Source organism: Salvelinus alpinus, chromosome 17 (genome assembly GCF_045679555.1).
Source record: "Salvelinus alpinus chromosome 17, SLU_Salpinus.1, whole genome shotgun sequence".
In the NCBI taxonomy this organism is placed as follows: Eukaryota; Metazoa; Chordata; class Actinopteri; order Salmoniformes; family Salmonidae; genus Salvelinus; species Salvelinus alpinus.
Genome location: NC_092102.1, coordinates 7,402,897 through 7,415,940, shown reverse-complemented (window position 1 = coordinate 7,415,940; position 13,044 = coordinate 7,402,897). Strand labels below are relative to the sequence as shown.

General features: G+C 40.0%; 1 long non-coding RNA gene across 1 annotated transcript; it reads right to left on the bottom strand.

Annotated features, from left to right (window-relative positions):
• Positions 1 to 2,002: 2,002 nt before the first annotated feature.
• Positions 2,003 to 3,810, bottom strand: LOC139543240 (uncharacterized). The gene is made up of 4 exons (XR_011668634.1): positions 3,263 to 3,810; positions 2,595 to 2,721; positions 2,392 to 2,510; positions 2,003 to 2,241 (listed from the first exon to the last, which is right to left on the bottom strand). It is a non-coding gene; the product is annotated as an uncharacterized lncRNA (long non-coding RNA).
• Positions 3,811 to 13,044: the final 9,234 nt, after the last annotated feature.

Below are 13,044 nucleotides of genomic sequence, written 5' to 3'. Positions count from 1 at the left end.
CTCTTGTCCAGATGGGATAGGGCAGTGTGCAGAGTGATGGTGATTGCATCATCTGTGGATCTATTGGGGCAGTAAGCAAATTGAAGTGGGCCAATGGGGTGGCAGGTACGGTAAAGGTGATATGATCCTTGACTAGTCTCTCAAAGCACTTCGTGATGACAGAAGTGAGTGCTACGGGGTGATAGTCATTAAGTTCAGTTACCTTCACCTTCTTGGGTACAGGAACAATGGTGGCCATCTTGAAGCATGTGGGGACAGCAGACTGGGATAGGGAGAGATTGAATATGCCCATAAACACACCAGCCAGCTGGTCTGCGCATGCTCTGAGGACGTGGCATCTGGACCGGCAGCTTGCGAGGGTTAACATGTCACTTTATACACAGAAGATCTCCGCTAAACATAGAATCAAATGTTTTATCCGTCTCTCTGTGACGGCAGATGCCCGGCCCACAAAGTTGCCTATGTCTTTGCAATTGTGGTCCCGTGTGGCTCAGTTGGTTGAGCATGATGCTTGCAACGCCAGAATTGTGGTTTCGATTCCCATGGGGGACCAGTATGAAAATGTATACTCTCACTGCTGTAAATCGTTCTGGATAAGAGCGTCTGCTAAATGTCTAAAATGTAAAATGGAGCTAAACCTGTTTTATGTAGAAAATGCATGAAAGTATTACAGCTATACACTCACATGAGCCATACATTTAATCTATCACAACTTATTCTCACGCTATCACAATGGATTTTTTTTTTTATTACTAAAATGTAATTGATACAATCAAGCGAAGTGTAAAAATATGGTTCCAATGAAAACCGAGATGACTGCAACTGAGGTAAAGACAGTTTCAAGTTGGATATTTGACGGAAATTCGCGCTTTCAAACCTCAATAGCTTTCAAATCACTTGAGCCACAGACTCCAAAATAAGTGTCTTTATGTTGGAAAAATTGCGCACAATATTGCACAGGTCTTATTTTCACGATTTGGACATGAATTCGCTTTCCAGAGCTAATAAACATGTGGAAATGTGAGCAGCATGTATTCCTAGTTGAATTATTTAGGGAGCGGAAACAAGTACAACATTTTTTTTACATTGGAATTTCAATAGCTCATTGGTCATGTGACCTACTTGACTCAAACAAGGTTCAGAATGTCCACTGACTACCCTTTTATATTGCACACCCTTTAGTTTGTCTATTTTCATCTCACAAGATTTTACATGATTTTTTCAAAATGTAAAATTTCAATAGCTCCTTGGTCATGTGACCTAGTGACTTCAAACAAGGTTCAGAATGTCCACTCAGTGGGCCTACACATTGCACACCCTTTAGTTTGTCCATTTTCATCTCACAAGATTTTACATGAATTTTTCAAAATGTTACATTTCAATAGCTCCTTGGTCATGTGACCTTCTGACTTCAAACATGGTGCAGAATGTACCCTTCTATATTGCACACTCTTGTTTGTGTACTGCAAAATCACGCGGTGTAACGTACATTTTTCATAGTTTTAAATTTCAGTAGCTCCTTGGTCATGTCAATTACACACCTAAGAATCGTGCAGTTGATAAACACCAATATTGCATAACCTCTAGTTCTGTCTCTTCTATATTGTTGTACATTTAATATTAGTTTGACAATTAGGGGGTTCAGTCCAGTGTTGTGTTAACCCTTTTCTTTAATATTTATCTATAATAATTGTTGGTTCTAAGTTCTTATTTTCCCTGTTTTTTATTTTGCCACAGTATTTAACAGCGGTACACAATAGGAGAGAGACAGATAATATCTCCTTTCGTCGTTAAAATCAACCATAAAGGAAAAGGGCAAAGTACGGGAGTCATGTTTTTAATTGTCCAAAGCAGGGATGGAGAGTGAGCTAGTAAGGTAGGCTGCAGTGGGTTTGCTGGTCAATACATATACTGAACATGTAACCACAGTAATGGTGGCCAGATAATCAATGAATTAAAATTGAATATTGACAAATTAAACAGAAGTTGTAGACCTTTAATCTTTTCCAACATGCCAACAAACACTTTACTTCAAATTTGTACAAAACTTTTCATCGTGTTAACTTTCTCTTTATCCCTGGTTGATGTACATTTCAGAGCCTCTTCAGTGTGGATGGGGTATAGCATACATTTTCAACAACACAGACAGCACTTCCAGTTTGTGTTCTTCACTCTGAACTCTTTTGTTTTCATTCCTAGGCACAGCACATGGAACCACCGTTGGCATGCAAAACATTCAATCTAAATAAAAAATAAAAAAACAGGTTATAAATAATATCAAATATGTTTGAACTCTGAACTCATAGGCATGAACTGAACATATGGCTGTCCGACACAACTACATAAAAATAAAGAATTTACATTTACTTTGAATTAAATGTCATTACATACCAGACATTTTTTGTATATCCTCAGCCATTTCTTTTCACAGTTGCTCCATGTGTTTTTGAAGGTTCCATATCAATTTGGGAAGGGATGTTGGGGAAGTTCTGTGCAACTTCCTTGGCCATCTACACCAAAAAATAAAATATAGTTTTTGACCTAATTGTCACATAACAGCTAACCATTCATTATTGAAAATATAACTATCAAACCTGCATTACAAAGACCCCGCAGCTGAAGGTGTCCTGCTGCATGGTGTGAGTTATTTCCCCTCCTTTCCACTTTATGTCCACCCAGTCGTCTTTTCCATGGCAGGATCTTCTTATTTTGAATCATTCTCTTTTTTATGTAAACATAATGGAATTATGATTAGTTATAGGCAAATGATTACAGAAGCCAAATTTGTATGCTGTTTTCCTTATCACTGTAATCTAGTAGTAATTTAGTAGTAGAGGTAATGTCCTTTATGCCCCATTCTACAAACAGCCTAAATTATAGGCACTCAACCATTTACAGGAGAATAATAAAAGTAGCATATAGGATCCAACCCTATCACAGAGTGAATAAATGTCGAGCGTTTGTAGACTTTAAGAAAAAATATTAAGTGACAGTTTCATCAGTACGTGCTTAAAGAAAGTTATATCACAAAGATCACAGATGACAGTGCCCACCAAATCTATGACAATAGAGAATGAATTGTAAGCACCAAAGTGTGTTTGTCAAAATAATATCTGAAAATGTCAGTTGTTAAACATTATACTTATATTTGCAATAGCAATTTATGATATATGCAGTTGAGGAATATTCCATGTATCAACACTACATGTAGGACGGACATAAGACATTCCCACATCCAGTATTTTTTTTTTTTTTATTTCACCTTTATTTAACCAGGTAGGCTAGTTGAGAAGAAGTTGTCATTTACAACTGCGACCTGGCCAAGATAAAGCAAAGCAATGCGACACAAACAACAACACAGAGTTACACATGGGATAAACAAACGTACAGTCAATAACACAATAGAAAAGTCTATATACAGTGTGTGCAAATGAAGTAAGATTAGGGAGGTAAGGCAATAAATAGGCCGTAGTGGCAAAATAATTACAATTTTGCAAATAAACACTGGAGTGATAGATGTGCAGAAGATGAATGTGCAAGTAGAGATACTGTGGTGCAAAGGAGCAAAAAAATAAAAATCTAAATAAAATAAATAACAATATGGGGATGAGGTAGTTGGATGGGCAATTTACAGATGGGCTATGCACAGGTGCAATGATCTGTAAGCTTCTCTGATAGCTGATGCTTAAAGATAGTGAGGGAGATATGAGTCTCCAGCTTCAATGATTTTTGCAATTTGTTCCAGTCATTAGCAGCAGATAACTGGAAGGAAAGGCGGCCAAATGAGGAATTGGCTTTGGGGGTGACCAGTGAAATATACCTGCTGGAGCGCATGTTACGGGTGGGTGCTGCTATGGTGACCAGTGAGCTGAGATAAGGCGGGGCTCTACCTAGCAAGGACTTATAGATGACCTGGAGCCAGTGGGTTTGGCGACGAATATGAAGCGAGGGCCAGCCAACGAGAGCATACAGGTCGCAGTGGTGGGAAGTATATTGGGCTTTGGTGATGAAACGGATGGCACTGTGATAGACTGCTTCCAATTTGCTGAGTAGAGCATTGGAGGCTATTTTGTAAATGACATCGCCGAAGTCAAGGATCGGTAGGATAGTCAGTTTTACGAGGGTATGTTTGGCAGCATGAGTGAAGGATGCTTTGTTGCGAAATAGGAAGTCAATTCTAGATTTAATTTTAGATTGGAGATTTTTAATGAGTCTGGAAGGAGAGTTTACAGTCTAGCCAGACACCTAGGTATTTGTAGTTGTCCACATATTCTAAGTCAGAACCGTCCAGAGTAGTGATGCTAGGCGGGCGGGCAGGTGCGGGCAGTGATCGGTTGAAGAGCATGCATTTAGTTTTACTTGCATTTAAGAGCAGTTGGAGGCCATGGAGGTAGAGTTGTATGGTTAGTTAAAACAGTGTCCATAGAAGGGCCAGAAGTATACAGAATGGTGTCGTCTGCGTAGAAGTGGATCAGAGATTCACCAGCCGCAAGAGCGACATCATTGATGTATACAGAGAAAAGAGTCGACCCGAGAATTGAACCCTGTTGCACCCCCATAGAGACTGCCAGAGGTCCGGTCAACAGGCCCTCCGATTTGACACACTGAACTCTATCAGAGAAGTAGTTGGTGAACCAGGCGAGGCAGTCATTAGAGAAACCAAGGCTGTTGAGTCTGCCGATAAGTTCCTAACTTCCCTGAAAAGTTGCATATCGCGGGGGCTATTCGGTGCTAATGCAGAACGCCACAGGATGTTTTTGTGCTGGTCAAGGGCAGTCAGGTCTGGAGTGAACCAAGGGATATATCTGTTCCTGGTTCTAAATGTTTTGAATGGGGCATGCTTATTTAAGATGGTGAGGAAAGCACTTTTAAAGAATAACCAGGCATCCTCTACTGACGGAATGAGATCAATATCTTTCCAGGATACCCTGGCCAGGTCGATTAGAATGGCTTACTCGCTGAAGTGTTTTAGGGAGCGTTTGACAGTGATGAGGGGTGGTCGTTTGACCGCGGACCCATTACGGACGCAGGCAATGAGGCAGTGATCGCTGAGATCCTGGTTGAAGACAGCAGAGGTGTATTTGGAGGGCAGGTTGGTTAGGATTATATCTATGAGGGTGCCCGAGTTTACGGGTCGGGGTTGTACCTGGTAGGTTCCATGATAATTTGGGTGAGATTGAAGGCATCAAGCTTAGATTGTAGGACGGCCGGGGTGCTAAACATATCCCAGTTTAGGTCACCTAACAGTACAAACTCTGAAGATAAATGGGGGGCAATTAATTGGCGTCCAGGGCGCAGCTGGGGGCTGAGGGGGGTCTGTAACAAGCAGCAACAGTGGGAGACTTATTTCTGGAAAGGTGGATTTTTAAAAGGAGAAGCTCGAACTGTTTGGGCTCAGACCTGGATAGTATGACAGAACTCTGCAGTAGATTGCAACTCCACCCCCTTTGGCAGTTCTGTCTCGGGGGAAAATGTTTACACATACATAGAGGCATTTTTCAGCTATGGTTTTACCACTCAGAATCCAGAATGGATATGACAATGGGGCCAGCACAGGACGTAATACACCCTTACAACAATCTACTTTTTGATCTTCTTGACCTCTTATCTGGTAAACTGCTACTATGTGTCAAGAAAAGAGCCCCAAATAGGGGTTAGTGTACTCCAGTAAAAAAGGATCTGGTTTAGATTAAAAACTAATGCCCTATGACCCCGTATATAGGGGCATGAGAGACTAGTCACTGGTAGAATTGAGTTGGCACTTTATTGGCCCAAACACCCACAGACCCACAAGGTTGAGGTTACTCATGGACAGTAATTCGTTTTTAAAAAATGTTGCATTGATGCATTGTGTCTTCTAGTGAATAGGATCCAAATTGTCCAAGAATAGGATCCAAATTGTTAGGAAATATTTGTTCCCATACCTCTGGCACTTTAGTCAGACTGCCAGACTGTGCACCACAGAGCCAATCATGAGAGAATACATACAGGTCAACGGTGCCAATTGAAAGTCAAGGGGTGTGTCTGTGCCTTTTGGATTTCTCTCTCTTTACAGAGAACCCCTGTGGTTCAAGTCAAGAGCTACCCTTCCCCTTTCAGTCTGCTCTGCGCATGTCTTAAAGTGACAGAGCCAACAGCCAAGAGAGTTTTTTGACAGTATGTCATAAAAAATTATTACACTTATGAATGTATGTAAAATGCTAATATGTATTAGATCCAAGTACAATGGAATAACTAAGACCTGAATTTGAATGTAGCGTGTTCCGATTCCTCCTTCTCTTTCTGTCCAGCAGGGTCTACCAAAAACACTTGGCCTGATGGTTCATGCAGATACTGGGGAAGCAATATAGAAATGTATTGATCCATTAAAATATTTTACTATTAAATCACCCATTTCACAACCCTCATAACTCTTCACAAAAATGTACCTAAATCAATTTTGGAAAAAGGATTTTACTCACAAAAGAAATAGTAGTAGCATCAAATAACTATTTTCATCAGAAAAACAAACCCTCAAATGCACTATTGCATTTTGTAAGTTGTCTGCCATTTGCGGATCTTTTCAGTGTCCATGTGTAAGATAGTTATTGCGAGGCTGGAACATTTGTTAACTTCAAAAACATTTTTAAACACCCAGGTGAAATGAAGGCCTGCAAAGCTTACAGATTTAAGTCTAATCGCATGATATGAAAGTAGACCAACATCAGAGTGTGCGATATGAAGATATAGTCAGTGGACATCCTGAACCTTGTTTGAGGTCAGTAGGTCACATGACCAAGGAGCTATTGAAATTCAAAATGTTGAAAAGTTATTGTAAAATCTTGTGAGATGAAAATGGACAAACTAAAGGGTGTGCAATTTAGACGGTTAGTCAGTGGACATTCTGAACCTTGTTTGAAGTCCATAGGTCATATGACCAATGAGCTATTGAAATTAAAACATGTAAATAAATGATTAAAAATATTGCGAGATGTAAATCGACAAAAAATAAATGTGTGCAATGTGTGTCTATGCCTTCGGGTTAGCTAGAACCAGTTTTGAAAGTGTTAGGAGTAATGGTTAAATAGCTGTTGAAATGTGAAGAATTTGATTTGTCACTTTGTTGACGGTCCCTAACTGCTGTTGGCTGACGTAAGGAAGACTACAGGCATTCGAATATCCGTCGAATATCCAACCTGAAACTGTCTTTACCTCGGTATGAATGCATTAGGCCTAATATTTAATGGTCAATCAATTGAGTTATATTGTTCTACTTGTAGGCTACTGTCTGTAATTTGTCTCAATGTGTGTAACCTAACATGTGCGCAATGATGTGCCAAATCGGTGATTTATAAATGTTTATTGGGTATGCGTTAGAATAAGACGCCTCGATATTTGCAGCCGTAGGCGCTAATATCTCTCTAGGAGCTGATCCGTCGTCATTATTGTGGAATAATTATAATGTTAAGGTGAGATTTGAATGGAGAAAGCTGATCCGAGAGCGGCGCTCCCTTTCCTTTGATCGTATCAGTATCGACACGCTCCAACGACGCACTTGCACTGTTCTATCTGCGAGGTGTTCTGGGAAACGCTTCTTACATCTTCGGACGTTGTTGGAAAGATGCAATCGTTAAAACACTCACGAGCCTAAATTCCATCGGGAATCCGGGCCCAGGTTGATACATCAGCACTCTTGTTCAATATGAGAGATCAAAAAATGGATTGATATATGAGAACTATAAATTCAAATGTCATGCATTGTCCCGAGTATAACTTGTAATAATATTGTCATTGCATATTTGCAATCTCAAAGCTGTTTATCCTAGCAATGAGGTGCATCTTCTCACAAGGTCGTTGTCTCATTGAGATATAGGCCTAATATAGATGAATAGTATGTAGGCTTAAAATAAATTAATCACAGATCCTCGTCCAGTTGCGACCAGGTCACGAGCTTGCCAGTATACTTTATTATTGAACTTTATTGTAACGTTTTCAAAGCACACCAGCCAGTTATTCCAATGCGTAGGCCTACATCCAGAGCCATATATAGCCTATATTACTCTACATACATCACATTCCATAAATAGATGAGAGAGATCAGTGAAAATGTTTGTTGGGATTGGACACAGCTGGATGGATCGATGTAGCAAAACATGTTTCTTGTCTTCTTCGCAATGGTTATGCTACCACTTATTTTTGTTAGGGGGATATAAGCTAGGTGTTTATTTGAGATCCGTGGACACCTTGTTCAGTGTCGTGATATTTAAATGATGTGATTCATATATCGATAACAACATTGTAAGGTTTCTATCGCATTATCGAAAAAAGTATTTCAATACCGCCATTATAATATTTCGTTGTTACTTTTTACAGTAGCCTAGTTCAGTAGTAGGCCTGATAAATCGAATATGCTATTAATTGCTAATTTAGGCTATATTAATTATGTTGTATGAAATCGTAGGTCTCGCACAATGATGATGACGATGATGAGGAGGAAACACACGTGTGTAAAATATTATTTCCCCCAACCCTAGTAGCGTGAGAGATTAAGATTGTGATTCCAGCGTCCTCGTAGTGACTTTTGATTGATTAGCTACATCATAAAGGGTCGTTTCTACACCAGGGTAATCTTCGCTCGAGCCCAAGCACTGTATGCATTTGTGTGGCGGGATTCTACCGACCTCTCGCTCCTTTGATCTTCAGGCATATGGATGGAAATTTAACATCAGATTAATTAAACAGCAACAATAACGATAGTGTAATCCCAGTTATTGTGGGATTTTATGTGTAGGTTTAAGCATTAATTAATTAATATTTTTTGAAGAAGGTCTTCATTTAGTGCAATTTCATTTCAGCAATTTTGACGAAAGTGGAATGGTCAAAATTGTGAGTTCTACATTCACTGATTTAAAACATTTCTAATTTCACTTTATTTGATAATTGGGCCAGCGGTCACATTTGCTTTTATTTTACTCACAGATAAATAAGTAGGCAATTTTTTCGCAAACATCATCGGCTATGGAGGCAAGGAGAAATATATTATAATTGAAATCGTTTATCAGACATCATTTTACATGTATTAATTTTGAAAATGGCTGTTTCGTTTACCGAGACCTGAGAAATATAATCAAACAAATGAAACGTAGGCCTATCATTGACTGTCGACTGACTTAATTAACTTCTCAAAGTCGTTGTAGTTACACGCAATCAATCGTGTCTCAATCGACTGATTGCATCGATAGCATTTCCTGTTTAAGTGAAGTAAAAATAAAAAGGGCCATTCAACAGCCGTTTCCTCCGTCTTTTTTTCTCCAAAATGTTTACACCAGCTCTCCAGAACAATTTAAACGTGCGCCAAATGTCTCTCTTACAATGGGCTGGACAAATTATTTCATATGGTGGGTACAACGCCTTTTTTAACAGCAATTAACTGTGACTACACTTGTAATGAAAGCCCGCATTTTGGAGTATTTCTTCCCAGATTGTTGCCGTTTTCCTGCGGTGTAACACGGTAGGCACAGCGGCTGGCCCACACCCCGGAAAATAGGTGTGCTGCAGCAGCAATATCCGTTTTTCATTTATTTTTTAAGCTACAGAGCGTCAATCCAATATGCTAATCTATAAAAAAAAAATATATATATATTAAAGCCCATGTCTATGTAGAGCAGCGAACATCAATCTTCGAATTGATGGATTTTAAATTAAATGTAAAACAATGCTTTTAAACACTGCATTATCTTGTGCATGTGTTATTTATCTATGACCTATTCCATTTAGGTCTATATATTGGCATATACACATAGGCTACATACACTACATGACCAAAAGTATGTGGACACCTGCCCTTCGAACATCTCATTCCAAAATCATGGGCATTAATATGGAGTTGGTACCCCCTTTCCTGCTATAACAGCCTCCACTCTCCTGGCAAGGCTTTCCACTAGATGCTGGAACATTGCTGCGGGGGACTTGCTTCCATTAAGCCACAAGAGCATTAGTGAGGTCGGGCACTGATGTTGGGCGATTAGGCCTGGCTCGCAGTCAGCGTTCCAATTCATCCCAAAGGTGTTAGATGAGATTGAGGTCAGGGCTCTGTGTAGGCCAGTCAAATTCTTCCAAAGATGGAAGCACAGAATCGTCTAGAATGTCATTGTATGGTATAGCTTTAAGATTTTGCTTCACTGGAACTAAGGGGCCTATCCCAAACCATGAAAAACAGCCCCAAACCATTATTCCTCCTCCACCAAAACTTGACAGTTGTCCCTATGCATTTTTGCAGGTAGCGTTCATTCGCCAAACTCAGATTCGTCTGTCGGACTGCCAGATGGTGAAGCATGATTCATCATGCCAGAGAACGCATTTCGACTGCTCTAGAGTCCAATTGTGGTGAGCTTTACACCACTCCAGCTGACACATTATGCATGGTGATCTGAGGCTTGTGTGAGACTGCTCGGCCATGGAAACCCATTCCATGAGGCTCCGGACAAACAGTTATTGGGCTGACGTTGCTTCCAGAGGCAGTTTGCAACCAACGACAGACAATTTTTACCTAGTTTAGCACTCGGCGGTCCTGTTCTGTGAGCTTTTGTGGCCTACCACTTTGCGGCATTTCCACTTCACAATAACAGCATTTAAAGTTGACCGGGTCAGCTCTAACAGGGCAGTCATTTTACAAACTGACTTGTTGGAAAGGTGACATCCTATGAAGGTGCCACCTTAAAAGTCACTGAGCTCTTCAGTATTGGACATTCTACTGCCAATGTTTGTCTATGGAGATTGCATGGCGGTGTGCTCGATTTTATACACAGGTGTGGCTGAAATAGCCGAATCCACTCATTTGAAGGGGTGTCCACATACTAGTGCATTTCTTTATTCCACATGGTCAGGGCCTTGTTTCCCAGAGCCGTCATGGCATTAAAATCATTGTTAGAAACTCAAGGTGTTTCACAGAGCCTTTGTTAGTAATGTGGCTCTTAAAAACCTCCACATATCTTCGAGTGACCCAGACCACTCGTAGAGTAACCACAGAGCATCCACAGATGTTTTTTTTGCCCTTCCTCGTCACTTTATTCACAGATCTTCACTAAACATAAAATCAAGATCTGTCTGACTGTATTAGTAGTCAACTTCGTTTTGAAGTTATCGGAAGTCACAAAGTTGACAAAGTATTTGCAATTGTTACAAACAAGTGAAGGATAAAATGATGTGTAAAATGAAAACCGACATGACTGCATTAAACGATACACAGGCTAAATGGGCCTATTTAGGCTATTTCAATCATATCAAAATCAAGTTCATGTTCAACCAATTGAGTTCTAGTTTGTAACGAGGCTACTGCCTGTAATTTTTGCCTCAATGTGTTTCATGATGTATGACAACACGTGCGCAATGATGTGCCCGGTCTGTGATTAAGTGCATTATTAATAGTTACGCATAATAAGCTATCTAAATAGCCTATTTGCAGCCATAGGTGGTAATATCTCTCTAGGAGCTGATCTGTCTATTGTGGAATAATTATCATGTTAAGGTAAGATTTGAATGGAGAAAGCTGATCCGAGATCAGCACTGCTTTTCTTTCGATCCTATCAGTATCAACACATGGTCTAAAGACGCACTTCGTGAATGTTCTCTCTATGTGCTTTTTGGGGGAAACTCCTCTTAAACCCTCTTAAGGATCGGACCCTTTTTTCCAATTTTCGCCTAAAATGACATACTCAAATCGAACTGCCTGTAGCCTTGGACCTGAAGCAAGGATATGCATATTCGTGATACCATTTAAAAGGAAACACTGAAGTTTGTGGAAATGTGAAATGAATGTAGGAGAATATAACACATTAGATCTGGTAAAAGATAATACAAACAAAAAAACATGTGTTTTTTAAATATTTTTTATCATCTTTGAAATGCAAGAGAAAGGCCATAATATAATATTGCGGTTTAGGCACAATTTAGATTTTGTCCACGAGATCAAACAACGAGAGCAAACAACAAGCTGCACAAGAACTCACTACCGTAATGGTCCAGGTTACAAAGTGGCTCAGTGACTCGTGTTTGCATCTCAATGTGAAAAAAACTGCTTGCATGTTCTTCACAAAGAGGGCAACAGATGCTACTGAGCCAGATGTCTATGTGTCAGGGGAGAAGCTCCAGGTGGTATCTGATTTTAAGTACCTTGGCATCATACCTGATTCCAAACTCTCTTTTAAAAAGCATGTGAAAAAGGTAATTCAAATAACCAAATTCAACCTAGCTAATTTCCGATTTATACGAAATTGTTTGACTACAGAGGTAGCAAAACTGTACTTCAAATCTATGATACTCCCCCACTTAACATACAGGATGACTAGTTGGGCCCAAGCTTGCTGTACAACATTAAAACCCATTCAGTCTGTCTACAAACAGGCTCTCAAAGTGCTTGATAGGAAGCCCAATAGCCATCATCACTGTTACATCCTCAGAAAGCATGAGCTCCTGAGTTGGGAAAATCTTGTGCAATGCACCGACGCATGTCTTGTATTCAAGATCCTAAATGGCCTGGCTCCCCCTCCACTCAATATTTTTGTTAAACAGAAAACCCAAACATATGGCAGCAGATCCACAAGGTCTGCCATGAGAGCTGACTGTATTGGTCCCTTAAGGAAAAGCACCTTTAGTAAATCCGCTTTCTCTGTGAGAGCTTCCCATATCTGGAATACACTGCCATCAGACACACATAACTGCACCACATATCACACTTTCACAAAATGCATGAAGACATGGCTAAAGGTCAATCAGATTTGTGAACATAATCCCTAGCTGTGTATTGCCGCGTTCCATGTTGTCTGTTGTCTGTAGCTTGTGAGGTGTGGAAACACTTTGATGCTTTTATGAATTTTGTCTTGCTGCTTTTTGTTCTATGTTGCTCTGTCTGTATGCTACGTCTTGCTTGTCCTATGTTGCTCTGTCTGTATGCTATGTCTTGCTTGTCCTATGTTGCTCTGCGTGTGCTCACTGCTCAATGATTGTCTATATTGTAATTGTTTTTAATAACCTACCCAGGGACTGCGGTTGAAAATTAGCCGGCTG